General features: G+C 51.1%; 1 pseudogene; it reads left to right on the top strand.

The window, feature by feature from the left end:
- The window catches only part of LOC120763966 (zinc finger protein 271-like), a 100,546-nt pseudogene extending 76,835 nt beyond the window's left edge, over window positions 1-23,711 (top strand).
- The last annotated feature ends 3,828 nt before the right edge of the window (window positions 23,712-27,539 follow it).

The raw sequence follows: 27,539 nt of genomic DNA, 5'->3' as shown, positions 1-27,539 counted from the left end.
AACACAGCCAAACATCTGCGATATATAATAAAACAACACAATCCAGATTGGAGCGATATGCAATTATTATTGGATGCACTGACTGAGACAGAAAAACAATTAATCATAAAAACGGCAGGGGATCTGGCAGAGGATTATTATAAAACCCAACAGCTGGATGTGAAAGATTATTTCCCACTCCAAAACCCACAGTGGGATCCAAACAGAACAGCAGAATTGAAAAAATTGGAAAGCTATCAGGAGTGGATCGCAAAAGGGATGGAAAGAGCCATTCCCAAAACGATAAATTGGTCAGCCTTATATGCAATCAAACAGGGGCCCTCTGAGTCGCCATCTGAATTCCTTGAGAAATTAAGAGATGCCATGCGTCGTCACACATCACTGGACCCTGGGTCTGAAGTAGGGATACAGCAGCTAGTTAATCTATTCCTAGGGCAGTCTACAGGTGACATAAGGCGTAAACTTCAAAAGCTTTGAGGAACAGATGGGAGGAACTTAGAGACTTTGTTAGATGAGGCGTGGAGAGTCTTTAGTAACCGGGAAGAAGGATATAAACAAGGAATGAGGAAGCTTGTAGCTGTTGTAAGTGAGAGAGAGAAGGGAAAATGTGGGCAGAGACCACCTAGGCAAGGCCCATCCCGGCTGGGCAGAGACCAGTGTGCGATCTGTAAGAAATATGGTCACTGGAAAAATCAATGCCCAGAACAAAGGCGGGGTGGCTTTTGGGACAAGGGAAACCGAGAGAAAGGAAAGGTGACTGCATATGTGGAAGAAGACTGAAGAGGACCGGTAGATCTCACCCCAGAAGATCCACTGGTTATAAAATTGGAACTGGGGGAAAAAGGGAAAGAAGTAGAATTCCTGGTTGACACAGGAGCAACGTATTCAGCCTTAAATAAGACTTTGGCACCTGTGGGGAAGAATTATGTTACAGTGATAGGAGCAACTGGCCAACCTGAAAAAGCATATTTTTGTAAACCATTAAAGTATAAGCTTGGAAAGCAATGGGGCATTCATAAATTCCTATATCTGCCCAGCTCCTCGAGACACCTTTTGGGGAGAGACTTGCTAGAACAATTACAAGTAGCCATTAAATTTAAAAATGGGGAGGTCACTCTGGAGGTAAATGATGAACAATATATAGAGGCATAAGTTTAATGTTGACAACCGTTCAGACAGAGGGGGAAATTAGTGAAGAAATAATAAATCAAGTGTTTCCTGGAGTATGGGCCTCCAATGTACCAGGGAGAGCGAAAAATGCACTTCCTATATTAATCAAACTTAAGGAAGGGAAACAACCCGTTAGAATTAAACAGTACCCCCTGAAAAAGGAAGATAGGGAAGGAATTAGTCCCGTAATTGAAAACTTTTTGCAATTAGGGCTGTTAAAGGAGTGCCTGTCTGAATTCAACACTCCCATTTTGCCAGCCCGGAAACATGATGGATCATACCGGATAGTACAGGATTTAAGGGCTGTTAACAAAATAACTGAGGACCTCTATCCTGTGGTAGCAAATCCATACACTCTGTTAACATGCCTGACACCTGAGTTAACTTGGTTTACTGTTTTAGACTTGAAAGATGCCTTCTTTTGCCTCCCTATCCATGAGGACAGCCAGAAAATTTTTGCATTTGAATGGGAAAACCCCAAAAGCGGGCGCAAATCCCAGCTCACATGGTCAGTTCTACCTCAAGGTTTCAAGAACTCTCCCACTCTGTTTGGGGAGCAACTTGCCAAAGACCTGGAATCCTGGGAGGCTCCCCCGGAAGAGGGAAAGTTACTGCAGTACATGGATGACATCCTCATAGCTACCCGGACGAAAGAGGCATGTGTAGCCTGGACAGTAAGTCTTCCAAATTTCCTGGGACTACAGGGGTACAGGATATCAAAGAAAAAGGCCCAGGTTGTGAAGCAAAAGGTAATCTACCTGGGTTATGAAATCAGTGCAGGACAGCGGACCCTAGGGCAAGATCGCAAAGAAGCGATATGCCAAACCCCGAGGCCTCAAACGGTAAAGGAACTGCAGACATTCTTAGGAATGACGGGATGGTGTAGGCTCTGGATACACAGCTATGGGTTGCTCGTGAAACCTCTGTATGCACTCATTACAAATGGGAACAGAAACCTCCAGTGGACAAAAGAGGCCACGCAAGTCTTTCATCAGCTGAAGAATGCTCTAATGTCAGCCCCGGCTCTTGGACTCCCGAATGTAAGTAAACTGTTTTTCCTGTTCTCCCATGAAAAGCAGGGAATTGCCCTGGGGATACTGGCCCAGGACCTGGGTCCATACCGGAGAGCAGTTGCTTACCCTCCAAGCAACTAGACACAACAGCCAAGGGATGGCCGGGATGCCTCAGAGCTGTTGCAGCCGTGGTGCTGAATATTCAAGAGGCACGCAAATTCACTCTGGGCCAGAAAATGACCGTATTTGTGTCTCACACAGTGTCTGCAGTCTTGGAAGTAAAGGGCGGGCACTGGCTTTCCCCACAAAGGTTCCTGAAATATCAAGCCATCATGGTAGAACAAGACAATGTGGAGATAGTTGTAACTAACATTATCAACCCAGCTTCTTTCCTCAGTGGGAATCAAGGGGAGCCAGTACACGACGACTGCTTGGAGACCATCGAAGCCTCCTACTCCAGCCGCCCGGATCTGAAGGACACACCCCTTTGGATGACGCAGAAACCTGGTTCACTGATGGGCGCAGCTACGTCATCAGTGGAAAGCGACATGCTGGGTATGCAGTTACCACCTGCAGAGAGGTAATAGAATCTGGACCCTTGCCAACAGATACCTCTGCACAAAAGGCTGAGATAATCGCTCTAACCCGTGCTCTAGAGATCGCAAAGGGAAAGAAAGTAAACATTTATACAGACTCAAGATATGCATTTGGGGTTGTACACGCACATGGAGCCATTTGGAAAGAAAGGGGACTGTTAAACTCACAAGGGAAAAACATCAAGCATTCTCAGGAAATATTGCGGCTACTGGAAGCAGTCCAGCTACCTGAGCAGGTAGCAATTATGCACATTAAGGCACACCAGAAGGTGAGCTCTGAATTGGAGGAAGGAAACGAGCTGGCGGACAGAGAGGCAAAAGAAGCAGCAAAAGGTGAGATAACGATCGAGGGAGCCTTAATTCCTGATGGACAGGTCTCCCTGGAAGGTAAGCCAGTATATACCAGAAAAGATAGAAAATTAATTCAGGATCAAGGAGGAAAGTATAACCAAGAGGGATGGGCTATTACTGCAGGTGGGATAATAGTCATCCCTTCTCATTTGTTATGGTCTCTAGTAAGGGAGGAACATCAGAAAACACACTGGGGAATAGAAGCCCTGTATAACTATCTAATTGAAAAGATTACTGCCAGGAATTTATATTATACTGTCATTCAGGTAACCCGGCAGTGTGATATACTCCCAAACCAAAACTAGGTCAAATAGGAAAAGGCCATGGGCCTGGACAACAGTGGCAAATTGACTTTTCAGAACTCCCAAGAAAAGGGGGGTATCGATACTTGCTGGTTTTAACAGATACCTTTTCAGGGTGGCCAGAGGCTTTTCCCACCAGAACGGCCAAAGCCCGGGAGGTAACAAAAGTATTACTACAAGAGGTAATACCACTTTTTGGAGTTCCAGCCACCATATCTTCAGATAGGGGGCCACACTTTATCTCAAAAATAGTACAACAAATCAGTCGTCACCTGGGCATGGACTGGGAGCTCCATACCCCTTTATCGCCCCCAATCAAGTGGCCAAGTGGAAAAAATGAACCATTTAATAAAACAGCAAATTGTTAGGCTGGGACAAGAAGCTAATTTACCCTGGCCACAATCTCTCCCACTGGCATTGCCGCGGATCCGAACCAAGCCTAGAGCTAAAGAAAAATTAAGTCCCTTTGAAATGCTTTACGGGAGACCATATGGCGTGCAAAAGGGATTGTCCACCCAGGTAGGGGAGGAGAGGCTGACTGCCTATATGATAGCCTTGAGCAAACAGCTCAAAGCAATTGAGAAACATGTGGCTGGAACTCAGAGCAGAGGGCTGGATGGGCCAGTGCATGACATACAGCCTGGAGATTATGTGTATGTTAAGTCTCTTGCAGAAAAAACTTTGGAGCCACAGTGGGAAGGACCGTTCCAGGTGCTTCTCACCACCTTCACTGCAGTTAAAATCAAGGAACAGAGTGCCTGGATTCACCATTCTCGAGTGAAGAAGGCTCCAGAAACTCCTTGGAAAGTAACCCCGGGTGACAATGAACTGAAATTAAAACTTACTCAGGCATAATGAATAGATTGTGGTTGAGAATATTCCATAATTTAGCATACAGGAATCCAATCAGTAGAATTGCTTTGTTTGTTTTGCCTGTAGTTATAAGTGTAACCCAAGAATTGGAAAGCACCTCTAGCCAGAAAAATGCTGAATGGCCTTGGTCCCAGGCTTTCATTCAGTATACTGGATCCATGGGAAATTATTCCGACATAAAGGATTTAAACCTATCAACCGTGGTTATGCATGAAAACCAGATATATGAAAGGCGAGAATGGCAGAAACAAAAGCTGTGGACCCTTCAAGGGACTATAGGGGAGGTAGTCAGAGTAGGATGCCGAATGATTAACGGGACTAACTATGAAAAGGCAATTCAAATTAGTGTCTCGACTTCTCCTGCAGATTATCACCGGGAAATTTGTGATCGTCTAAGTAAATCGGACTGTTGGTATAATTTTACGTTAGTACAGACGGTGAATGTGATCTGCCTTTGGGGTCGTGGTAACAAAGGGCTTACATTTAAATTTAAAATAACAACTACACCTATTGCAACAACCAAATCAACTGTAACCCAAGCTCAGACCACACCACCTAAAATTGAACACAAAATTTATGAAATTGGCCCATATGTAATAAGGAATACGGGGCAACAACAACTGTTATTTAATCCAGAGTGGTCTCTTAAGCGTATTGAAGTACTAATACAAACAAACATTTCTGAGATTCAGCCAGCCTGTTCCTCTTTTCTAAGAACATCATCCGAGGGCTGGACAACATGGTTACAAAAGCAAGTGCACTTCAGAGGCAGAATGAGAAGAGATTTAACTGGAATATTAGGAACAGGATTGGGGGTCTTAAATGGAATCGATTCAGAAATATTAATGAACAAATTAGCCACTGCCACAAATGATTTGGTAAAACTAAGACAACCCCTGCAATTCTCTTTATTAGCACTAGGAACTAGCCAATGGGAAATTTCCAAAATACTACCAAAGTGGAAAGAAGCTGAGGACCAGGACCATAAGCTAATAATAAACGCACTAAATATAGCCCAAAACAATGTGTCGTTAGCCCTCAGCTGCATGCAGGCACAATTATGGATACAATCAATCGTTGCTCTAGTAGTAAGAGAGGGAAATGAAGGTACTTTTCCAATTGAAATTCGGAAAATTGTCTGGGACAATGCAAGCAACCTAGAAAGAAAACTTCAGTCTTGGTGGACTCTGGTAAATTTTACCTATGACCCTACCACTGAAATAGCTACTACTTTTGTACTGACTATACGCAATGCCACAATTTATAATATCCAGCCTATTATTGCATTAGGATTAAATCATGAAAAAACAGTGCTCTACCCCTCAGAACACAGAGCATGGGCCGGGATAATGAATGAAAAGTGGCAAACTGTGAATTTGGAATCGTGTGTTACCCGGGAACAACAAGGGTTCATCTGTGACACTAACATGATCGATGCACAAGATATATGCCTAGACACTGAGCAAAACATTTGCCACTTTGAGATTCATCCAGATACTAGTCAAAAGACTATGCTTGTATATATTGGCCTAGGCTGTGTATGTTTAAGAACTGCATGTGTTTCTGTAGAAATAGATGATAACAATGTAACCTTGACTACTAGGAACTATTCCAATTTTTGTATTTGTAATTTTGTTAGGATTGTAGGGTGTGATTTTTCATATTTAGCACCGGTTACATCCCACCAGTTGATAAGATCCAATTACACAATGTACCATCAGTTATCACCAGCACCCATTGGAATGAACCTTACATTAGTAAGACAACTAATGAACCACCAAGACCTGACAGAAATCCTGAAAGAGATTCAAGAAAAGGGGCAAAAGACTCTGGTTACTGTCTATCATGATGTAAAAGAGATAAGCAAAGTATTACAAAGGGTAAACCAAGATACAAATCACCACTGGTGGGATGCACTCTTTGGATGGTCGCCGACTGCAACTGGGATTTTGAACACACTTTGCCACCCCATCATTGTCATACTGACATTAGTAGGTATAAGCCTGGTGCTATCAATTGCAATGCTTGTTTGGAATTGGAGAATGTTAAAACGGATAGCGGCACTGACTTCCCTAGCAGCAGCCTATGGTAATGCAATGAGGGATACGTATCGAGATGGGCGGGCTGCGGAGGTGGATTGGGAAAGGAAAAAGCATCAGTATTGCTAAGTAAAAGAATTTACTGATTTTCTAGAAAAGGGGGGGACTGAGACAGAGAAAATAAAGCAAGGGTGCCTGGCAAGAGCACACGATATTAACAGAGAACTCTTCTTTAAAAAGCACCAGTCAGTCACATATTAGTTTCAAGTCCCCCAGCAGATCAATCTTCTCTCTGGCCCCAGTGGACCTCTAAATTCCTCCTTTAGGGCTCGGGTCACTGTTATGCCCACCTGGTACTGATTATCTACGCATTCTTTGGGCCCCAAAACGGAAACATGATATAGGAGATGGCCAAAGGAACAACAGAGCATGCGCAAGGAGACAAGTTGAAAAGTTCAACTCAGAGGATGACTATGTGCTTCATCCCCAAAGACCCCCAGACGACCACCGGAGTGATCAATAAGGAGCAGTGCGCAGCCTCAAATAGGCGTGGAACTAATTTTAATACGAAGCGGGGACAGGCGGGGTTAGGAAATAAATATGTATTAGGCGTATCATATAACCCTAGTTTGTAGAGATAAAAAGGGAGAAACAAAGCTCCCAGGTGTGCATGTCTTTGAGGAGTTATCCCCATGCACCTCAGCGCTGAATAAATTCATACCTACTCTCATAACCACTCTGTGAGTTATAGAGTCTTCTCTCCGCACATCAATGTCACCACCCTAGGGCGCACAGGGGAGCCCCTGGGGGCTGCTGCTGCTGCTGGGTGCACTTGGGCACCAGAACACATCACAAGCTCTCTCCTTACAATGTCACAGGCACCAAAGCACATGACAGCCAGACCCGCTCCTTGTGTTATCACAGGCACCAGAACACATCACAGACCCTCCTCCTTGTGATGTCACAGGCTCCAGTGCACATTACAGCCCTGTTCCTTGTAATGTCACAGGCTCTGGTGCACATTACAGCCAGCCCTGCTCCTTGTGTTATCACAGGCACCAGAGCACATGAGAGCCCTGGTCATTGAGATGTCATAGGCACCAGAGAACATTACAGCTTTGCTCCTTGTGATTTCATGAGCACCAGAGTAAACCACTGCCCTCCTCCTTGCGATGTCACAGGTGCCTATGACATCACAAAGAGCAGGACTGTGATGTGCTCTGGGGCCTGTGACATCACAAGGATCAGGATTGGCTGTGAGGTGTTCTGTTATGGCTGTGAAATTACAACGTGCAGAGTTTCCAAATGAAAAAACCGCTCTCCCTCAGTTCCTGCCAGGATATTTCCAGTCACTCCTAGTTCCTCCCAGTTACTTCCAGCATGATCCCATTTGCTCACAACCATTCCTAGTCAGTCTCAGTGTAGTCGCACGCACTGCCACTATGATCCCGGTCACCTCCAGCATCCCAATTCATCCCAGTATAAGCCCAGTTGCTTACAGTCATCCCCAGCACACACCCAGTCACTAGCAGTTCCACCCAGTTGCTCCTAGCATGATCCCAGGTGCTCCCAGCTGCTCCTGGTCACCCTCAGCATGATCCCAGTCAATCCCATTACATGCTATTTGTCCACAATATGGTCTTAATTGCACCCTGCAGGCTCCTACTCATTCCCAGTATGGTCCCAGTCTCCCTCAGTGTGACTGTAGTCTCCCACACCATGGGCTAAGCTCCTCCCAGCATGATCCCCGTATAACTCAGTAACTCCTAGTCATGCCACTCCTGGGATCCCCCAGCTCTCTCTGTGTTCCGCCCTGACAGATCTCCAGGCTCCTAAGAGGAGCCCCAAGGGCTGGAAGGCCCCACACAGCGTCCCCAGCAAGGCCCAGTTTGGATCTGCAGCCCCCAGTTTTCCCAGTTTCTCTCTCCTTTTCCCCGGGCCGGGTTCCCCCCGTCCCCAGCTGGTGGGAGCAGCCCAGAGCCCCGCGCTGCCCATCCCGACCTGTCCCGGCTCCATCCCCGCCCCTCCCGCGGGCTGCCAGGGGTTTGGGGACCGGGGGGGCCGGGGCGGGCGGGGGAGGAGGAGGAGGGAAGGAGGAAGAGGCGGAGGAGGAGGAGGCGGGGCGGCAGCAGGAAGAGGAGAGGAGAGGAGAGGAGAGGAGGAGGAAGCCGGAGCTTCAGCGCTCTCTGAACCCGCAGCAACCCCGGCACGATCGCCTCCCGTCCCGCAGGTGCCCGGGGAGGGGGAGCTCGCCCCACATATCCCGGGGGAGTCCCTGGGTTTGGAGGCTTTTTTGCCGGGGGGGATGTTTGGAGATTGCAGGGCTCCAAAGCCGAGGCGCAGATGCCCCTCGGGGAGACATCGGGGGGTTCCCGGGAGGTGTTCTGGGGGGTCCCGGTGACGGCAGAGCCCCGTTGGGGGCCGGGGGGACGCGGGTCCCCCCGCGATGGGGGTTGGGCTTCCCGGGCCAGGCCCTCCGAGCTCTGCCGGGGCCACGTGGGGACCGCGCGGGACAGGCAGGACCGACGGGGGGACACCGGGTTTGGGGAGCCACGGGAGAGCCGAGGCTTCCCTAAGCGACACCCCTGGGTGGAGGAGACCCCCCCCCCCAGAACCGCAAAGCGGGGACCCCGAGATGGGGGGACCCCCGGAACTGGCGGGACCCCGGCGGGGGTGCTGGGCCTGGAGGGGCAGAATGGCCGGGAGACGGGTTCCGGGGGTCCCGGTGCTGGAAGTGGCTACTCCCAGTATGAGCTCAGAGTCTCCTGCCGTGTGGTTCCAGTGTCCCCGGCACTCCCAGTATGAGCCCAGTCAGTCCCAGTATGGTTCTGGTCACTTCCCCTCACTCCCTGCCTAATCCCAGTATCAACCCAGTCGCTCCCAGTCATCTCCTATTATGGTACACTTTGCCCCCAGCACGGTCCCAGATGCTCGCCGTTCCTCTCACTTTAGTAATGTGTGGCCCCAGTTCTCCCAGTTGCCCCTAGTATAGCCCCAGTAATTCCCAGTATGATCTCTCCCAGCAGGGCCCAGTCACTCCCATTGCCCCCAGTTGCCCCCAGCTCCTCCCAGCACATTCCCAGTGGCTCCCAGTGTGGTCCCGGTCATAACCCGCATGGTTTCAGGCATTCCCAGTATATCCCAGTTGCCCTGAACATTCTCATAGTCATTGCCAGGCACTCCCAGCTACCTCAGTGTAGTTCAGATGCCCCTAGTATTGTCTCAGTCACTCCCAGTGCATCCCATATGTCCCCAGCATGTATCCTGTCATTCCCAGTTCCTTCCAGTGTGTCCCCAGTTGGTTCCCAGCATAGGCCTGGTAACTCCCGAGTAACCCCCAGTCTAGGTCTAGTCACACTTTATAATCCATAATCCCAGTATGATTGTAGCCCGTCCCTGTATGATCCCAGTCACTTGCAGTCTAATTCCAGTCACTCCCAATCACTCCCAGTATGTGGTCAGTGGCTCCCAGTTGCTCCCTGTCAATGCCAGCATGAGCCCAAGACCCTCTAGTATGATCCCTGTGATTCTCTGTCTCTCCCAATATATCCCAGTTGCCCCCAGCATACTCCCAGTCATTCCCACTTCCTCCCAGTTGCTTTCAGCATGATTCCAGTTACTCACAGCCACTCCCAGTCAATCCCTGTATGTTTCCAGTCACCCTTTGCATGATGCCAGTCTCCACCAGCATGGGCCCAGCTGGTCCTTCTGTGATCCCAGTAGGATCCCATTTGCCCCTAGTACAGTCTCACTCCCTCTCAGCATGGTCCCACTCACTCCCAGTTGCCCCCAGTGTGGTCCCAGTTGTCCCCACCATGGTCCTAGCTGTTCCCAGTGTAGTTCCAGGCACTCCCAGTATATCCCAGTTGCCCTCAGCATGCTTGTAGTCATTCCCAGTCACTCACAGTTGCACCAGGAAGGCTCCAGTTACCCCACTAGAAACCAGTCACTTCCAGTGATGCCACTCCTGGGATCCCCCAGCCCTCTCTGTGTTCCCCCCTGACAGATCTCCAGGCTCCTAAGAGGAGCCCCAGTAGTGGAAGCCCCCACACAGGGTCCCCAGCATGGCCCAGTTTGGATCTGCAGCCCCCAGTTTTCCCAGTTTCTCTCTCCTTTTCCCCAGGCCAGGTTCCCCCTGCCTCCAGCGGGTGGGAGCAGCCGAGAGCCCAGCGCTCCCATCCCGACCTGTTGCGGCGCCATTCCTGCTCCTCCTGCTGGCTGCCAGGGGTTTGGGGAACAGGGGCATAGAGGGTGTGTCTGCTCCTGGGGGAGGAGGAGGAAGAGGGATGGAAGTTAGAAGGACCAATGAGGATCAAGAAAAGGAAAAGGAAGAAGGAGGTCGAGCACTCCCTGAATGCGCAGCCCCCCCCCGACATGGGAGCACTGCCCGTCCCGTCACCACCCCCGCCCCATCCCACAGGTGACCAGGGAGGGGGAGCTCAGCCCAGATATCCTGAAGGCTCCCTGGGATTTTTGGGCAAGGGGCATGTTTGGAGACTGAAGAACTCCAAAGGTGAGTGGAACATGCCCCTTGGGGTACGTTGTAGGGTCCCAGCTGTGGCTGCCGGCAGAGGCAGCCTGGAGGAGCAGAGCCCTGTGTCCCCCAGGACCCCAAAGTGGGGAGCCCGGAGAGGTGGGACCCTCAACAGCCTGGAGAGGGCTGGGAGGGACTCCTTGAACCCCCTGCACCCCAAAGCAGAGAATAAGGGGAGAAGGGCCCCTGGCATCCCTAAAGCCCCTGGCATGCCTACGTGGGAGACAGGAGAAGGGGTAGGTTTTCAGATTCCTGGAACCTTTGGCAGCCTGGACAGGGAAGAATCCCAGAACCCTGAAATGGAGAGACCAGAGATGGGGAGCTCCTGGGAGGCATTTTCAGGGCAGTTTTTTATGGACACACAATGCTGACTTCTAGAGATGGACTTGGGTAGAAGGGCCTTCAAACTCAACATGCACATCCTTTGCTTTTCCCCAAATCAGGATTTCCCATTCCCAAACCTTGGCCCAATGGAGGAGGAGGCTGCAAGGAGGAGGAAGATGGCCCAGGACACCCAGGCAGGTGAGGAGGAAGTCACTGCCCCTTTCCCCCTCTCTTCTGCTCCATCCCCCAGCCCAGCATGGCCCCCGGCTGCAGGACAACCCCACTGCCAACACCGTCCTGCCAGGGACGAATTGGTAGGATCTCCTTTCCCTTCCCTCTGTCGCTGAGGCAAATCCCATCCTCTCCTTGTCCTTTCTTCCCCAGACAAGGAGCTGCAGACAGAGACCAGGGAAGACAAATCCCCACAGCAGAACCCCATGGAAGAGGCTGTTTTGAATGGCTCCACGGCACAGGAATCTGACGGGGAGGAAAAGCCACAGAGATCCCTTAGGAGGAGAGGCTCCAAACCCATCCCAGGGTGCTCCGAGGAGGAAAGATCCACCCTGTGCCAGGAAGGCAGCCAGAGCTTCAGCCAGAGTTCAAACCTGGTGGTATATGAGCAGTTTCATGATGAGGAGAAGCCCCACAAGTGTGGGGAATGTGGGAAGAGCTTCAGCTGGAGGTCCCACCTGATCCGCCACCAGATGATCCACACCGGGGAGAAGCCGTATGAGTGTCCTGAGTGTGGGAAGGGCTTCAGAGACAGCTCCCACCTGATCCGCCACCAGGTGATCCACACCGGAGAATGGCCCTATGAGTGCCTGGAATGTGGGAAGGGCTTCAGCGAGAGCTCGAACCTGATTGTCCACCAGATGATCCACTCTGGTGAGAAGCCCTTTGAGTGTGGTGAATGTGGGAAGAGCTTCATCCAGAGCTCCAGGCTTATTATCCACCAGAGGATCCACACTGGGGAGAGGCCCTTTGGGTGTGGTGAATGTGGGAAGAGCTTCAGCCAAAGCTCCAACCTGATCAGCCACCAGAGGACCCACACTGGGGAGAGGCCCTATGAGTGCTTGGAATGTGGGAAGCGCTTCAGCCACATCTCCCGCCTGTCCACCCACAAGAAGATTCACTCTGGGGAGAGGCCCTATGAGTGTCCTGAGTGTGGGAAGAGGTTTCATACCAGCTCAGATCTCCTCATACATCAGCGGATTCACACGGATGAGAGGCCCTTCCGCTGCCCGGACTGTGGGAAGGGCTTCAAGCACAACTCCACCCTCATCACCCACCGGCGCATTCACACTGGGGAGAAGCCCTACAAGTGTCCCGAGTGTGCAAAGAGCTTCTCCACGAGTTCTCACTTGATCAGACACCAACGGAGCCACCGGTAAGGGAAGCCCTGTGAGTGCCTCAACTGTGGGAAAAGCTTTGTGTGCTGCTCTAACTCCACCTCCCATCAGAGGACCTACAGTGGGCAGAGCCCTGGTGACCCACATTCCCAGTCACCCACGCTGGGAAGACACCTGGCTGGTGGTCTCCACATTGTCCTGGACCCCCATGGGCACCTGGATGAACACAAGGGCAGGAACATCCATCAGTAGTCAAATTGACATTGGAAATTCGTTGGAAAAATCCGATTTTCTAATTTGACACCCTAAAATTCTTGTCTGCTCTGTCCAGTTGTTTCTTCTGGTGTCATCAAGCAGTACTGGATGATCTCAGAGATCTCTTCCTACCTGAGTAATTTCCATCTTTATTGCATCAAAACACTCAGGACTGGGGTAAAAATAAAGAAATTAAGTAAAGGGATCTAAAGCAGCACTATTTTACCAGGATTTGGGGATGCATTTGGGGTTGGTTCACAGGATTTTTTGGGAGGATTGGGCATTGTGGGGTTGCCCAGGTGGGGCGGACGTGTGCCAGCGGAATGTGTCTACCTGAGCCCGTCTGTTCTCCAGGAATTCCGGTTGTCTGTCCCAGTCCCTGGCCTGGGTCTCCCCATTTTGGGATGTGCTCCGCAAAGTGCCCAAATCGCTGCTAAAGTGCCCAAGCTGGTCCTGGCTGTGGATGTTCCTGTCCACCAACCTCTCCTGTTTGGTGCCATTGGGGGCTGGGAGGAGGTTTTGGGGGATGCTGGGGGAACTAGGAGAGGTTTTTGTGGCTCTTGGGGCCATTTGTGATGCTGGGAGGGGGTTTGTGGGGTTTTTGGGGCAGTCTATGAGGGGGGTTTGGAGGTCCTGGCCAGGCTGTGTGGCTTGGAGAGAATTTGGGTGAGACTTGGGGGTGATGGAAAGGGGTTTTGGTGGTTCTTGGGGCCATTTATATTGCAAAAAGCATTTGGGGGGATCCTGGCCTGGAGCTTTGGGGTGGTTTGAGGGTTTCAGGAGTGTTTGTGGGGCTGAGGGGGCTTTAGGGCAGATGTGACCCACCAGACCCCCAAAGCTGCCACCACATGCCACCCCCAAGATGGTGCTGGGGTTTGGGGGCTCCAAGTTTCGTTTCATCCTCCTGGTGCTGCAGAAGAAGCTGAGGGGTGGTGTCCCCAAGGTTCTTGTGCTTCTTCCCCAGAGCATGTGTGACCCCCCCCCATTCCGGTGTTACTCCCTTTTCCCTCCTCACAGGGCTCCTGCCCCAGCTTCTGCTGCCCCTGGGAGGGAATTTGGGGAGGGGGCAGAGGGGGTGCACAGCCCCCGCTGGGGGATGACCCCACCCCACCCCCTTTGTTTAGCAACAAGCCGGGCTTGGGGCTGCAGGAGGAAGAGGCCGAGGGGAAGCAGATCCTGCAGGTGGGACAGGGCTTGGGGTTAGGGCAAGGTCCTGCCCTGCACACCTGGCTCAGGTGAGACCCTGCCTTGGGACGCGAGCAGGACATTCCCATCCCCACGGATCCTATCCCCAAAACACACTTTTGGGAGCGCTCACCCGTCTGCAGTCCCCCGTCCAACATCTCCACGCCTCTGGGAAGAGTCCAAGAAATTGAATTTCCAATCCAGGGTCCCCAGCAAGGCCCAGTTTGGATCTGCAGCCCCCAGTTTTCCCAGTTTCTCTCTCCTTTTCCCCGGGCCGGGTTCCCCCCGTCCCCAGCTGGTGGGAGCAGCCCAGAGCCCCGCGCTGCCCATCCCGACCTGTCCCGGCTCCATCCCCGCCCCTCCCGCGGGCTGCCAGGGGTTTGGGGACCGGGGGGGCCGGGGCGGGCGGGGGAGGAGGAGGAGGGAAGGAGGAAGAGGCGGAGGAGGAGGAGGCGGGGCGGCAGCAGGAAGAGGAGAGGAGAGGAGAGGAGAGGAGAGGAGGAGGAAGCCGGAGCTTCAGCGCTCTCTGAACCCGCAGCAACCCCGGCACGATCGCCTCCCGTCCCGCAGGTGCCCGGGGAGGGGGAGCTCGCCCCACATATCCCGGGGGAGTCCCTGGGTTTGGAGGCTTTTTTGCCGGGGGGGATGTTTGGAGATTGCAGGGCTCCAAAGCCGAGGCGCAGATGCCCCTCGGGGAGACATCGGGGGGTTCCCGGGAGGTGTTCTGGGGGGTCCCGGTGACGGCAGAGCCCCGTTGGGGGCCGGGGGGACGCGGGTCCCCCCGCGATGGGGGTTGGGCTTCCCGGGCCAGGCCCTCCGAGCTCTGCCGGGGCCACGTGGGGACCGCGCGGGACAGGCAGGACCGACGGGGGGACACCGGGTTTGGGGAGCCACGGGAGAGCCGAGGCTTCCCTAAGCGACACCCTGGGTGGAGGAGACCCCCCCCCCCAGAACCGCAAAGCGGGGACCCCGAGATGGGGGGACCCCCGGAACTGGCGGGACCCCGGCGGGGGTGCTGGGCCTGGAGGGGCAGAATGGCCGGGAGACGGGTTCCGGGGTCCCGGTGCTGGAAGTGGCTACTCCCAGTATGAGCTCAGAGTCTCCTGCCGTGTGGTTCCAGTGTCCCCGGCACTCCCAGTATGAGCCCAGTCAGTCCCAGTATGGTTCTGGTCACTTCCCCTCACTCCCTGCCTAATCCCAGTATCAACCCAGTCGCTCCCAGTCATCTCCTATTATGGTACACTTTGCCCCCAGCACGGTCCCAGATGCTCGCCGTTCCTCTCACTTTAGTAATGTGTGGCCCCAGTTCTCCCAGTTGCCCCTAGTATAGCCCCAGTAATTCCCAGTATGATCTCTCCCAGCAGGGCCCAGTCACTCCCATTGCCCCCAGTTGCCCCCAGCTCCTCCCAGCACATTCCCAGTGGCTCCCAGTGTGGTCCCGGTCATAACCCGCATGGTTTCAGGCATTCCCAGTATATCCCAGTTGCCCTGAACATTCTCATAGTCATTGCCAGGCACTCCCAGCTACCTCAGTGTAGTTCAGATGCCCCTAGTATTGTCTCAGTCACTCCCAGTGCATCCCATATGTCCCCAGCATGTATCCTGTCATTCCCAGTTCCTTCCAGTGTGTCCCCAGTTGGTTCCCAGCATAGGCCTGGTAACTCCCGAGTAACCCCCAGTCTAGGTCTAGTCACACTTTATAATCCATAATCCCAGTATGATTGTAGCCCGTCCCTGTATGATCCCAGTCACTTGCAGTCTAATTCCAGTCACTCCCAATCACTCCCAGTATGTGGTCAGTGGCTCCCAGTTGCTCCCTGTCAATGCCAGCATGAGCCCAAGACCCTCTAGTATGATCCCTGTGATTCTCTGTCTCTCCCAATATATCCCAGTTGCCCCCAGCATACTCCCAGTCATTCCCACTTCCTCCCAGTTGCTTTCAGCATGATTCCAGTTACTCACAGCCACTCCCAGTCAATCCCTGTATGTTTCCAGTCACCCTTTGCATGATGCCAGTCTCCACCAGCATGGGCCCAGCTGGTCCTTCTGTGATCCCAGTAGGATCCCATTTGCCCCTAGTACAGTCTCACTCCCTCTCAGCATGGTCCCACTCACTCCCAGTTGCCCCCAGTGTGGTCCCAGTTGTCCCCACCATGGTCCTAGCTGTTCCCAGTGTAGTTCCAGGCACTCCCAGTATATCCCAGTTGCCCTCAGCATGCTTGTAGTCATTCCCAGTCACTCACAGTTGCACCAGGAAGGCTCCAGTTACCCCACTAGAAACCAGTCACTTCCAGTGATGCCACTCCTGGGATCCCCCAGCCCTCTCTGTGTTCCCCCCTGACAGATCTCCAGGCTCCTAAGAGGAGCCCCAGTAGTGGAAGCCCCCACACAGGGTCCCCAGCATGGCCCAGTTTGGATCTGCAGCCCCCAGTTTTCCCAGTTTCTCTCTCCTTTTCCCCAGGCCAGGTTCCCCCTGCCTCCAGCGGGTGGGAGCAGCCGAGAGCCCAGCGCTCCCATCCCGACCTGTTGCGGCGCCATTCCTGCTCCTCCTGCTGGCTGCCAGGGGTTTGGGGAACAGGGGCATAGAGGGTGTGTCTGCTCCTGGGGGAGGAGGAGGAAGAGGGATGGAAGTTAGAAGGACCAATGAGGATCAAGAAAAGGAAAAGGAAGAAGGAGGTCGAGCACTCCCTGAATGCGCAGCCCCCCCCCGACATGGGAGCACTGCCCGTCCCGTCACCACCCCGCCCCATCCCACAGGTGACCAGGGAGGGGGAGCTCAGCCCAGATATCCTGAAGGCTCCCTGGGATTTTTGGGCAAGGGGCATGTTTGGAGACTGAAGAACTCCAAAGGTGAGTGGAACATGCCCCTTGGGGGTACGTTGTAGGGTCCCAGCTGTGGCTGCCGGCAGAGGCAGCCTGGAGGAGCAGAGCCCTGTGTCCCCCAGGACCCCAAAGTGGGGAGCCCGGAGAGGTGGGACCCTCAACAGCCTGGAGAGGGCTGGGAGGGACTCCTTGAACCCCCTGCACCCCAAAGCAGAGAATAAGGGGAGAAGGGCCCCTGGCATCCCTAAAGCCCCTGGCATGCCTACGTGGGAGACAGGAGAAGGGGTAGGTTTTCAGATTCCTGGAACCTTTGGCAGCCTGGACAGGGAAGAATCCCAGAACCCTGAAATGGAGAGACCAGAGATGGGGAGCTCCTGGGAGGCATTTTCAGGGCAGTTTTTTATGGACACACAATGCTGACTTCTAGAGATGGACTTGGGTAGAAGGGCCTTCAAACTCAACATGCACATCCTTTGCTTTTCCCCAAATCAGGATTTCCCATTCCCAAACCTTGGCCCAATGGAGGAGGAGGCTGCAAGGAGGAGGAAGATGGCCCAGGACACCCAGGCAGGTGAGGAGGAAGTCACTGCCCCCTTTCCCCCTCTCTTCTGCTCCATCCCCCAGCCCAGCATGGCCCCCGGCTGCAGGACAACCCCACTGCCAACACCGTCCTGCCAGGGACGAATTGGTAGGATCTCCTTTCCCTTCCCTCTGTCGCTGAGGCAAATCCCATCCTCTCCTTGTCCTTTTCTTCCCCAGACAAGGAGCTGCAGACAGAGACCAGGGAAGACAAATCCCCACAGCAGAACCCCATGGAAGAGGCTGTTTTGAATGGCTCCACGGCACAGGAATCTGACGGGGAGGAAAAGCCACAGAGATCCCTTAGGAGGAGAGGCTCCAAACCCATCCCAGGGTGCTCCGAGGAGGAAAGATCCACCCTGTGCCAGGAAGGCAGCCAGAGCTTCAGCCAGAGTTCAAACCTGGTGGTATATGAGCAGTTTCATGATGAGGAGAAGCCCCACAAGTGTGGGGAATGTGGGAAGAGCTTCAGCTGGAGGTCCCGCCTGATCCGCCACCAGATGATCCACACCGGGGAGAGGCCTTATGAGTGTCCTGAGTGTGGGAAGGGCTTCAGAGACACCCCTGGACTGATCATCCACCATCGCATCCACACTGGGGAACGCCCCTTCGAGTGTGGGGAATGTGGCCAGAGCTTCAACCGGAGCTCCCACCTGACCTCCCACCAGAAGATCCACACTGGGGAAAGGCCCTATGAGTGTTCTGAATGTGGGAAGAGGTTTCAGACCAGCTCCCTTCTCCTCATACATCAGCGGATTCACACAGACGAGAAGCCCTTCCGCTGCCCTGACTGCAGGAAGGGCTTCAAGCACAACTCCCATCTCATCAGGCACCGGCGCATCCACACTGGGGAGAAGCCCTACGAGTGTCCTGAGTGTGGGAAGAGGTTCAGAACTAGCTCTGTTTTGAATCAACACCAATGGAGACACCGGTAAGGGAAGCCCTGCAAGTGCCTCGACTGCAGGAAGAGCTTCATCCTCTGCTCCAACTCCATCCCCCATCAGAGGACCCTCATTGGGGAGAGCCCTGGTGACCCACATTCCCAGTGATCCATGCTGAGGAGACACCTGACTGGTGATCTCCACATCCTCCTGGAGCCCTGTTGGCACCTGGATGAACACAGGGTCGGGAACATCTATTGAGACAGATCAACATTGGGAAGAGCTGTTTTTTTCCCTTGTCTTGGTTTGAAAGACCGGTGTCTGCTAAGGAAAGCAGGATCCTCCATTGGAATGGAAAATGCAAACCCCCTACCTCCAAATTATAATTTTGAAATTAAGGAGCTCTCAGGCAAAGATATGAGAATAGGAATAACAGTTCTTTAGTAGTATGTATAATAAAGCAAACAAACAACAACTACTATGGCATTAACAACAAACAGAACCACAAACCCAGTGGCAGCCTTCTTGGCTGCAGGCACTTTCCCCTGATTCCCCCGTGGCTGCAGGGATGCTGTGGTGCAAGCTTGGGGAGTGCATGGTAATGGCAGCTGGACCGAGACGAAGGGATGGAAGAGAGGCGTTGCTTCAGAAAGCCCTGGGGCAGTTGATCCCAGGGCCCTAGCAGGACTCTCAGGACTCTCGGAAGCAGTGAGTTGAGCTGGCAGGATGTATCAGCAGGCAGGGGGTGCAGGGCGTCAGTGTGGCAAAAGCTTGGAGCAGTGCAGAAGAAGCAGCGGGGGTGGGGGCAGCAGCAGCTTGGCTCCCAGCAGGGCAGTGAGAGGCAAGCTGAGGATCCCGGGCACCCAAGCAGATGGTGATAGATCTGTCTTTTAGTAAGTAACATTTGAGAAACAACCGCTCATTTTAAAAATCCAGAAGTTTATTAAACCTTAACATCAAAAAGATTGAATAAGGAGAAAGGGACAGCCCTGGGAGCATGGCCGACTGACAGAGGCTCATCTACAAAATGGCCTTTTATACCCCTGGTGTTGCATCCGTTATCCCTGGCTCCTCCCGAAGTTTGCCAGTCAGCTCTTCTTTGCTGTCCAAAAGTGGAGTCCTTCTTGCAACTTGATTGGAGGTGCAGTGTTGTCATGCCAAGCCTCCACAGCAACAAACTTTCCCCATTCCCAACTGCTTCACGAAGCAAGGGTCCATGGCCTGGAGACCTCCACACAGCTGGGCTGGCAGCGCCGGGTGTTACCGTGCCTGGTGCTTTTGAGCCAGAGCTGGCAGCCGTGCACAGTTGGGCTGGCACCACCAGGTGTTACCACACCTGGCACTTCTGAGTCACAGCCAGCAGCCTCTCTCTGCCGCTCTTCACACCTCGCCGCTCGTTGTCCTTGCCTCTCTTTCACTTCACATCTTGCCTCCAATCTAACACAGTCCAAATCCACCCAACTGTCCTTAAGCTCCAACAGACTCAGGTTTGGATCCTGTGCAGTACAGACCAGAGCTGAGGTTCCTGCACTCACATTATGGGCAATCCAGCCAGCGCAAATTATGAGGATGGTGCCTTTTCAAACCAGTTCTCCAGAGTCTCACTCACACACTAACCACACTCCCAGACTGCATCCCACTCACACCCCAAGCACACTCCTGGACTCCTTCTCCCCCTTGCAAAATACTCACAATCCTCCAGATCTTTCCATCTGCAGTTTCTCAGGGAACCTTTTCCCTTCTTCCCCCTCTTCTTTTTCCTTATTTGGTGTTGTCCGCAGGGTGTTGACCTGCAAATCACCAATGACCTCAGGAGAAGCCGATCGAGCCACCAAAATCAGCAGGGTGCAACTCTCGTCCAGAATCTCCTAGGGCTATGGAGACGAGGTTTTAATCCCAGATGAGTCCCCAGTTGTGAGAAACGACCACTCTAAAATTTCAAAGGTTTATTTAACCTCAACAAACACAACAAAGGACTGAGTAAGGAGAAAGGGACAGCACTGGGAGTGTGGCTAACTGCCAGAGGCTCATCCACAAAATGGCAGCTCCGCCTTTTATACCCTTGGTGTTGCATCAGTCAACTCTGGCCCTTTCCAAAGTCTGCCAGTCAGCACTTCTTTGATGTCCGTTGGTGGAGACCTTCTTGCAACTTGACTGGAGGTATGGTGTTGTCATGCCAAGCCTCCCCAGCAACAAGCTCTCCCCGTTCCCAACTGCACCAGGCAAGGAACATGTGTACTTGGACTCCCTCCACATGTCCCTGACAACCAAGGCTGGCAACAATAAAAATGGGGGCAAAGGAGACTATGGGGAGAACAGGGGATGTCCAAACAACAAACTACAATAACATAACCATACATCAACAAAATTTCTCTCAATGTATACACAGTATTCATCCTGCAATTCCAAAAGCCAATCATATTACCCATCTATAACAGTGAGATAGATGATAATAAGGTCCCAGTTCAGTGGCTGCTCTCACAAGCAGAGGCTCACCCCATGGCAGAAGAAGCAGCTCTGGGCTGGGCTCCAACAGCAGCAGTGAATTCCTTCCCCCAAGCAGCAGCTCTGACCTTCCTCCTCTGAAGCCAAGAGAGAGGCAGAGGCTGCCACAGCCCCATCTTTTACCTGCCTCAATTTTCGTGGTGTCTGCCCCTGTAGAGAAACTCCTGTGTAAGAGAAGTACAGCCAGATGCCCTCTTCCCCTGAGCTTGATCGCTTCTTTGGTTTTCTTAAGCCCCCAGTTGTCAGTGTTTCCTAGCAATTTAAGGGAAAATAAATCTTTAAGTAAAAAGGAAAGAAAAACTAAATGTCTTTACACCCTAAAAAATCTGCTCCGCCCAATTGTTTCTTCTGGTGGCATCGAGCAAAGCTAGATGATCCTTGGAGGTCTTTTCCTACTGTTCTAAGTGTATAATATAAGTATAATATAAAGCTGGCATTTTGCAAGATGTGTGCTATATGATTAATAACTTTGTTGTAAAGATATAAGTTTTTATTTCTGTTATTAGTTGTAGTAAACGCGATGGACCAAATTTAGTAAATCAAAATTTAGAATTTTATTTTGAGACAAAATAACAGTCTCCGATAGCCACAGTTAAAAGGACAGCGTCGAATCCCGGGGTTTCGGCACTGGGTGAACACTGTAACACACTCTGTCAGTCTGTCACCACCCAAGTTCACATTTTCGGTCTGAGGCGGTCCTTTTTTATACACTGGTTCGCTGAGTAAAAATCGGGACTCCCGAGACTCCCCCTTCCGAGGCAGCCTCATTAGATATTCATGGTCGGGTTCTGGTGGGGTTGAAAGGATCTTCTCAGGAGAACAATGTCTTAATTGCTGTGTCCGGATACAGTGTAGAGATGTTAATGTCGGGCGGGGACGGATAAGATATCGGTCTGATGTAATCATTCGGTTCTCCGGGTTCTCCATCTCCCTCTTCCGTCGTTTTGTTTTCCTCTAACGATTCCCGGCAGAAGTTTTCATGTGTCCCTTTTCATGTAATTCTTGGCTTACTTTTCTCATGTCCCTCCCTTGCAATCTCTAGCAAAAGAATTCCTCGTGTCCCACTTCGTGCTGTCTCAGTCCCAGTTAACCCGTGGTATACACGATTAGGAATGAACTTACATCTTACAGAGAATGAATTACATATTATAACATTTAACACGAATTAACTTTAGGACATATATCACATTAGTAAAAAAAATAGGCATAATAGTAGTAATTGATATAGTATGCTTAAATTGTCTGTTTGGTCGGGATAACATCCAGTGAACATGTAAAGAAGACCCTACTATTGATATACCAACTATCAGCATCTCTGCTATCTGAATAAAGTATGGACTGTGCTGGCCTGAAAGCAAAACCAGCGAGAGACTCCAAGTCAGAAAAACAATTTAACAGGAGAGAAAATAAAAGTAAAATAAAATAAATCAAATGCAATAGTACAAAAGATCACTGACAGAGTCAGAATACAACCTGATACCCCGTGGTGGTGGCAGTCCAGATGAAGTGGTCTTGAAGCAGTGATCCTGTAGAAAGGCCTGGTAGCCCTTGTCCTCTGGGAATCCAGTGGATAAGGCTAGTTGTGCTGTCCCAAATCCCAGATTATATCCAGGTGGGAATGCTTGGCTCTTCCCCCTGAGCGGAGCATCTCACAAAGGGCTGATATTCTATGAGTCATGCAATGGGTCCTTGATTGCCCATTAACCAGAGATAGCTCCTGGAGGGAGTTACCTATGAGTCATGGGTCAAGGCATTGATGGCCCATTAACTGTAGATCTCTGGAGGAAGTGGGCAAGGGAAACACTGCCCAACCTAGTTTCAACAGCTCATGTAGATGGTGATAGAATACATACTTTGGGCACATCTTACATTGTAACCTAGGACATGGACCAAGGCCCAAACTGGAGGTGATGAAGAAGACACAGCCAAGAAAGATGCATGCTCTAAAAGGGCGGAACCAAGGAGGGACCATGCAAAAGACTTCCTGCAATATGGAAACTAGTTTATGGAAAAATATGAATATGCAACTTGAGACATTAAATTTGAAGAATTGGGGATTTTAGGAAAGTTAAGATAATTCGTTGCTGAATTAGCTGGAGTAGATAGGTAAGCTTTGTTCGCAGTTAACAGAAGACGGATCTTAGATAAGCTATCCCGGATTTAGTAACTCATTGCTTGTCAGCTTTAAGCTTATGTAGCTGTGCTTGTAACGAAACCCAAAATGTACGAAATAGGACATCAGATAGATGCAGATTTCGTGCTTAAAGGACCCACTGAGCACAGGAAACTCTAAGTTCTACCAAGGGTTCATTTGTCACGAATCCATTGAAAAGGTAGAAAGGTCAGAATGAAGACGACTCATCTTACTTCCTCATTTTGGGTGACCCCTCCCTAGAAGAGACCCCCGACTCATTACAAGAAACAAAGTACGCATGCTTAATAGCCTTTTTGCCAATTAGCATACAAAGCGAGGAATGGGAGGTGACATGGGAGGGGTATGAATATGCATTTGTATATGGGTATTCAACACTTTTGTAAATAAAAGGCTTTGTAATTACCTGTGAATTTCAAAGTGCATATTAGGGAACTATCCTGCGTGCTGCCCGGCCGTAATAAACATACAATTTCTAACTTTAAACCGTTAGAGAGTCCGTCACAGTTGGGTATCAATACTAAATCAATACCCATATTTCTTTAATAAGTCACAACAGACTGATGCAATAGAAAGGGTATTTAAAGAATATCTCTGAAACAGCAGGTTGTGGACTTGGCTGAATGCCAAGTCACCCCGCTGGCCATAATTTTGCTTAATTTGTCTCCTAATTGTCTTCTTTTTTTTTTTTTATTAAACATATTTCTTAAAATTTACCAGGAAAATGAACCTAATTTTTCACACCTTCCTAAATAATTTCCATCTTTATGCCATCAAAACACCCAGAATTTGGGTAAAAATAAAGAAATTAAACAAAGAGATCTAAAGCTGTGTTGTAATGCATTAATTGGGTTTATATTTCGTCGGATTTGTAATGTTTTTTCTATGTATCTGGCCTATGATCTGTCCTTGCCAGGTGGTGCCCATCCCCCACACTGAAATGTAACCCAACCCTGTTCCCCTCCCACTTCTCCCTGGTTGGATAGTGTCTTGTCCCTGCCTCTGGGCCCTGCCCCCTGGGGAAAAAGGCCCCCACAGGGGAGAGGTGAGCTCTCTCTGGCACCAGCGAGTCGTCAGGACGGCTCCAACCACGCAGGACAGGACTTGAGAATAAAAGCTGTACTATCCCACCTGGTGAAAGAGAGCAGACTCTTTTACTGTTGCCATCGGCGGCCGTCTAGTCTCGTGGGGAAATTCTACAAAGTTGCACCATTTACTGGGATTTGTGGTGAATTTGTGGTTGGTTCAATGGCTTACTCAGGAAGATTTGGGTGTTCTTGAGGTGTCAAGGCCAGGTGGACATTTCCACAATCTCATAGGTGTGCCAGCGGAACCTGTCCACCTGAGCCCATCTGTTCTCCAGGAATTCTGATTGTCTTTCTCAGTCCCTGGCCTGTGTCTCCCTATTTGGGGTGTGCTCCCCAAAAAGTGCCCAAATTGCTGCTGAAGTGCCCAAGCTTCTCCCGACTGGGGATGTTCCAGACCACTAGCCTCTCCTGGTTGCTGCCATGGTGGGCTGGAGGGGTATTAGGGGCTCCTGGGGGGACTGGGAGAGGCTTTTGTGGCTCTTGGGAGTGTTTGTGGTGCTGGGAGGAAGTTTGCAGGGCTTTTGGGGTAGTCTGTGAGGGGGTTTGGAGGTCCTGGCTAGGCTGTGTGGCTTGGAGAGAATTTGGGTGAGACTTGAGAGTGATGGAAAGGGGTTTTGGTTGCTTTTATGGCCATTTATTTTGCAGGGAGTGTTTGGGGGCATCCTGGCCAGGAGCTGTGAGGTGGTTTGAGGGATTTGGGAGTGTTTCTGGGGCTAGGAGAGGATTTTAGGGCAGATGTGACCCTCCCAAACCCCAAAGTTGGCACCAGTCCCCACCAAGATGATGCTGGGGGTGGGGGTCTCAATGTTAGGGTTCATCCTCCTGGTGCTGCAGGAGAAGGTGAGGAGAGTCCTCAGGGGCTGTGTGTGTCCCTCCCCAAGCATGTGTGATGCCCCCATCCCAGTGTCACCCCCTTTTCCTTCCCCACATGTTACAGTGCATTAATTGGGTTTATATTGTGTTTCATTTTTATATTGGGTTTTGTAATGTTTTTCTATTGTATCCCCTTGGAAACTGTATCACGTGGTTTGTCCCTGCTCGGCCCCACCCATCCCCCCACACTGGAATGTAACTCAACTCTGTTCCACTCCCGCCTTGTCCCTGATTGGGTAGTGGCTTGTCCCTGCCTCTAGCCCCTTCCCCCTGGGAAAAAGCCCCGCGACGGCCGGGGGCTTGGTCTCTCTGGCATTGAACGGGGACGGGGGCAGAGGTCCGTACTGAGCTCCGGCTGGCGGGGGCAGGACCCCTAAGATTAAAGCCGTGATATCCCCCCAGACAGAGAGCAGGCTCTGTGCCTTTTGCCATCGACGGTCTCCTGTACTCTCTAAGGAAAAATGTTCCAGCAGCCTCTCTGGGTAGCTTTAAGGACCTTGGTGAAGGTAGATTCCTTCTAGTGTGGGGTCTCTCTCAAGCTAGCCGAGGCTAAAACGGAGCACGGGCTCTGAGGGGGAGAGAGAGCTGCTTCACCCACAGGGCTCCTGTGGGGCAGGTGCTGTCCTGGCCAGCCCTGGCAGCCACGGCCCCAGCCAGCCCCACCTGGTGCTGGGCAGCAGACAGGGCACTGCCTAGCCCTTCTTCCACCCCATACCAGGAGGCCAAGGCTGCCTCTGTGGCCAGCAGCACCCCAGACACAGAACCTGCAGCCACAGGCACATCCAGCTGTGACTTATTAAAGAAATATGGGTATTGATCTAGTATCAATACCCAACTGTGACGGACAAAAACTCTCTAACATTTTAAAGTTAGAAAGTGTATGTTTATTACGGCCGGGCAGCACGTGGGATAGCTCCCTAATACATGCTGTGAAATTCACAGATAATTACAAAGCCTTTTATTTACAAAAGTGTTGAATACCCAAAATACAAATGCATATTCATACCCCTGTGTCACGATCCGCTCGTACAAGCGGGGGTCGTGATGGTTCGTTTACTGATCTCAGAGTGCAAAACACAACACAGAGGGGATTTCAGCATTAAAACAAATGCACCTTTTATTGATTGACTGTCGTGGGATTCCCCGACATTCAGGTGGTTTCAGAGTCTTTTGCCCCCTGCACAGCTCTCTGCTAAACCAAAGGAAGAGACGGAGTCTTCAGGTTTAGATTTTTCAAGGTTGCATACTTCCTTTATTGTTTCTTATCTTACAATTTTCTCAGTCCAACGAAATCTTTGCAGCTGCATGGACTTCTCATGTCTCCCCCCGAACTGGGCTGTCCTTATCTTTTATACTAATTGCTACGTATTCTTTATTTACTATTTCTTACCAATGTCTATCACTATTACTAAAAAGGTCATCTTTACTCTGACCCAATCCTCACTAACTACTTTGTGCCACGTCACTGCTGAAATGGAGTGAGGGAAAGAGAATGAAGAAGGAGGAGACAACACCCTAAATTCTTCATCTTGCCCCCATTCACTTCAATGCTAGAAATCTAAAATTACTGGGTTTTCACCCTGTGATAAGCTAAACTACTATTTTTCACACTCTTGTGGCCTGTAAACCCTCTCTCAGTTTAAGAAGTTTTTCCCATAGACTGAGATCAAAGCCAGTGTCTCTCTGAGCTCTAGGCTAGGGTCCCAGACCCCCATGCCCAGGTCCCTGACCCTCCAAGGCAGCCAAAAGAATACCCTAGACTCCAACAATTGACCATAGCAAATGCAATAGAGGGATTAAGAGTGAGAGAAAGAGATAGAGAGAGTGTGGTGGTTTCAGGCAGATTTTGGGAGAAATCCTCCCAAGGGGCCCCCCTCCCCTCCCCCAACCGGTTCGGGAGACGACTTACTCAGAGAGAAGTGGAAAAAACCTATTTATTAAACAGGCAAAGCACTCCCAGCACAATACCCGATGACAAGAGCTTCGTGCTGCTTATGGAGGGATAACAAACTTAAAGGAGGTCTCCTCTTGAGGGTCGTCACTGTGCTCCACTGCTCCGTCTCCACTGGCATTGGGAGAAAAGGAGATGTGCAGGGCTGGTCTTGGTGGGGTGGGTCCCCTGTGGAGGCCCCCCGGTGCTTCCCCAGGTCCTTAGTCTGGAGACGTTGGAACAGTTCCGAGGAGAGGGCAAAAAAGAAAAAAAGGAAGGAAACAAAAAAAAAGGTAAAAAAGAAAAAAAAAAAGGAAAAAAGAAAAAAAAAAAAAGGCAAAAAACTTCAGCTATTCTACAGCGTCTAACTACGCTAGCACTAAACTAACTGCCTGGGGAAAAAAAAACAACAGAGCTTCTTTCGTCTTGCCATGTTCCAACTCCCCCGCTTCAAGGTCACTCCGATGAGCAGAGTTTTCCTGGGGAAAAACAAACTGCGCTTGCCCTCCCCTTTGCACCCAATAGACGATTGGGGATACACAGTCACCCCAGGACACCTGTCAAAATCGGGGGAGAGTCTCTCTCTCACTGGTTAACTCAGGGGTTTTTCTTATAGTCCTCAATCACGGGGGGAACAGGTAAGTCTATTGAAGCCACTGAGGGGGAACAGGTAGTCCATGTTCTTAGCAGTAAGCGAGAGCCATTGTCTTCTTGCTC

This window comes from Hirundo rustica, chromosome 28 (genome assembly GCF_015227805.2).
Source record: "Hirundo rustica isolate bHirRus1 chromosome 28, bHirRus1.pri.v3, whole genome shotgun sequence".
In the NCBI taxonomy this organism is placed as follows: domain Eukaryota; kingdom Metazoa; phylum Chordata; class Aves; order Passeriformes; family Hirundinidae; genus Hirundo; species Hirundo rustica.
This window is presented reverse-complemented; position numbering and strand designations above follow the sequence as displayed.